Consider the following 4,135-nt stretch of genomic DNA (forward strand, 5'->3'; position numbering starts at 1 on the left):
TGGAGCTCGGGGGGCAGGTTCCAGACAGGATGGGGCTGAGATCGCCAAGTCCCCTGGAATCTACGGATCTGTGCCTGCCTGCGTGGTGTAAAATTCCGGGAGTCCAGGGGAAAGCCACCAGAACGCAGTAGGGCTGAAATAGGCTGTTTCTACCGACCCGGCAGGAGGCCTGGTGACGCTCAGGCACGGCTGTGGCGCCTCAGAGGGTATCAGCTTAGCAGGGGTTCTCCTGACCCCAGGACCAAATGTAAGGCTGACCGATGCCAGCCTCAGAAGGGTCCAGCCGGCCCTAAGTAACTCACCGGCCGGCGAGGACAAAGTCCAACGCAAAACGATCCCGTCCTGAGCAAAGTAAAATTCACCATGTTGGAATCCAGTCAGATGTTAGCAGGCCGTGCCAAGAAGGAAAGTGCCAACACCAGGAGAGACAGCCAGCGACGGAACAGAACCAGAGACGGCGACGCTGCAGGCGGGAACCTCCACGCGTTCGTGAGCCAGTGGCTCAAGGGAGTAAAGGAAACCGTGAACGCGATGAAAGAGCTGAAGATGTGAGAGACCCGAGGGAAACGTCTTCAGAAAAAAATCTAAGATGAAACGGAGCCTGGATACAGTTAACAAACTGGAAGAAAATAGCTGGGACCTTGATGGCGTATTATTAGAAACTACCAAGGATAAGGCTCGCAGGGAAGAGAAACGCAGCGGGGAGGGTGGACGGACGGACTGGCGGGACTGTATTGAGCCGCCTAACACACGAGCCACGGGAGGCTGAGAAGGTGGGAACGGAAGGGTCTCACTTGGAAGGAGTTGGTCCTACTGGGACTATGCCTGAGATTAAGTCTCTACTTCAGTTTGGGAAGAAGCAATGTCTTAAGACCACTGGGTCCCTGTGTGTGAACGTGATGCCTGATGTCTTGGTTGTATGCTGCTGAATGTCGCTCAGCAATATTTTGTAGCTTTTATTGTAAAGAGATTTTGTGCTTTTGTTTTGTTTTGGTTTGTTTTGCCTTTTCTAGGGCCGCTCCCACGGCATATGGAGGTTCCCAGGCCAAGGGTCTAATCAGAGCTGTAGCCACCGGCCTACACCACAGCCACAGCAACGCCGGATCCTTAACCCGCTGAGCAAGGCCAGGGATCGAACCCGCAACCTCATGGTTCCCAGTCGGATTTGTTAACCACTGCGCCACGACGGGAACTCCCGAGATTTTGTACACTTTTGATAACATTTCTCTAAGCATTTAATGTTTTTGACAAGACACTAAGTAGTTGTTACGCTTTAGTTTCCTGGGGCTCTCATAACAAGGTGCCACAAACTCGGTGGCTTATAAATTTATTCTCTCAGTTCTGGAGGCTATAAATCCAAAATCCAGGTCAACAGGACTGGTTCCTTCCAGAGGCTGAGAGGAGAAATCTCACTCCAGGCTTCTGGGGGTCCTTGGCTCATAAGCACATCACGCCCACCTCTGCGTCCATCTTCACATGGCCTTCTCCCTGTTTCTGGTCCTTCTCTTGTAAGGACACTGGTCACTGGACTTAAGGCCCAACCCGATCCAGCATGGCACCACCTTCCGTTATATCTGCAAAGACCCTATTTCCAAATGAGGTCATGGGAGTTCACATATTCTGCGGGATGGGACTTCAATGTCACTTTGGTTAACATGTCTCTGTATCTTGAAAACTTTATTCTTAAGATCCTGTAGGGTTTTCTGCATACGCGATCGTGTCATCTGTGAATAGGGACGGTTTCATTTCTCCCTTTGCTATTTCTATACTGCTATTCGATTCTATTTTCTGTGTTCTCTGCCGATGGCCCTGGGCAGGACGTCCTGCACGGTGAGGAAACACCTCACACCTTGCTGTGAACCTCAGCAGGCACAGCTTTCACTCTTTCCTCACCAAGTATAAAGGCGACTAGGTTTTTGGGCAGAGACCTTGATCGGATTGAGGAAACCCCTCAATTCCGTGTTTGCTGAGTGTTGTCATCACAAGTGGGCGTTAAATTTCGTCAGGTGCTCTTACAGCTTTTTTGTTGTTGTTGTTCTTTTCGTCTTTTCCAGGGCCGCTCTCACGGCACGTGGAGGTTCCCAGGCTAGGGGTCGAATCGGAGCTGTAGCTGCCGGCCTGCGCCAGAGCCACAGCAACGCGGGATCAGAGGGGCATCTGCAACCTACACCACAGCTCACGGCAACATGGGATCCTTAACCCACTGAGCGAGGCCAGGGATCGAACCCTCAACCTCACGCCTCCTAGTCGGATTCATTAACCACTGAGCCATGACAGGAACTCCTACTGCTTCTCTTGAGATGATGTAATTTTTCTTGTTATTGTGGTGAATTAGTGGGGCTTGTTTTCTTCCTTTTCAGCTGTGCCTGCTCCAAAGTGAGGAGCTGAATCCGAGCCACAGCTGTGACCTACACCACAGCTATGGCAATACCGGATCCTTAACCCACCGCACCATAGCAGGAACTCCAGTGTTTTGTTTTTTGTTTATTTTTTTAGGGCCAAACCCACTACATATGGAAATTCCCAGGCTAGGGGTCAAATCGGAGCTGCAGTGCAGGCCTACACCACAGCCATAGCAACTCCAGATCTGAGCCTCATCTGTGACCTGCGATCACAGCTTATGGCAATGCCACATCCTTTAACCCACTGAGCAAGGCCAGGAATCAAACCCAAATCCTCATGGATACTAGTTGAGCTCATTATCACCGAGCTACAACGGGAACTCCCAGGTTTTTTTTCTTCTTAATGTCAACAAATCTCATATTCCATTTTAAAATTCCACTTGGTTATATTATCTTTTTTTTATTGATGAATTCAATTTGTCAATATCTTAAGGATTTTTGCCTCTATGTTCATGAGAGAAGAGTGGTCTGTCATTTTCTTTGTCTTGCCCAGGGTTTGCTGTCATAAAACGAGTTGAGAACAGTCCCACCACCTATTCACTGAGTGTGTGTAAGACTGGTGTATTTTTTCTTAAATGTTGGGGAGAATGCACCAGTGAAGTTATCTGGGACTGTAATTTTCTTCGTGAAAAAATTTTGAACGATAGGAGCTCCCATTGTGGCTCAGCAGGTTAAGAATCTGACTAGTATCCTTGAGGATGCAAGTCCCATCCTTGGCCTCTCGAAATGGGTTAAGGATCTGGTGTTGCTGCAGCTGTGGTTGTGGCGCAGGCCGGCAGCTGCAGCTCCAATTCAACTCCTAGCCTGGGAACTTCCATATGCTGCACATGTGGCCCTAAAAAGAAAGTAAACAAATCCATAAATTACAGATTCAGTCTATTTACTGTATCTAGAGTTTTTGAGGTTTTCTCTTCTTGTGTCAATTTTAGTAAGTTAGTTGTTTAAGGATTTTATCCATTTCTTCTAAGTTGTCCAGTTTATCAGCTTTAGTGTCTTAGAGATCTGTAGTGATGCCCCCTTCCATTTCTGATATTAGCAATTTCCTTTTTCTTTTTTTCTTGATCAATCATGCTATGGGTTTAACAATTTTATTACTGTTTAAAAGAACAAACTTTCAGCATTGGTGCTTTACCTCTGTTTTCTATTTCATTGACTTCCGCCCTTTTATTATTCCCCTCCATTTTCTTTGGGTTTAATTTGCAGTTTGTTTCCTGGCTTCTTGAGATGAGCACTTGAATTGCTGAAGTTTAACCTTTCTTCGTTTATAATATATGCCTTTAGAGCTATTAAATTTCCCCTAATTGCTGCTTTAGCTGCATTCCATAATTGGAGCAAGTTGTATTTTTTTCTCCTTCAGAATATTTTATTTCCATTGTATTTATTTTTCCCATGAATCATTTAGAAATATGTTGGGAATTTAGTCGTTATCTTTCTGTTACTGAGTTGTGGTTTAATTTCACTAGGGTCAGAGATCATAAGTTCAGTAATTCAGTTCTTTGGAACATGCTGCAATTTATGGTCTGCAGATTTATCTCTTTTGGAAGAATTCCATGTACATCTAAAAAGCATTATAGTTAGCTTTTGTTGGGTGTGATGTTCTACATATGAAATTAGGCCAAGTAGATTCATTATTTTGGTTAAATCTTCTGTATCCTTACTGATTTCTCTCCCTACTTCTATCAGTGACTGAGAGAGGTATGTTAAAAAAAACTCCAATTGTGATTATGCATTTG

This window comes from Sus scrofa, chromosome 8 (assembly GCF_000003025.6).
Source record: "Sus scrofa isolate TJ Tabasco breed Duroc chromosome 8, Sscrofa11.1, whole genome shotgun sequence".
NCBI lineage: Eukaryota > Metazoa > Chordata > Mammalia > Artiodactyla > Suidae > Sus > Sus scrofa.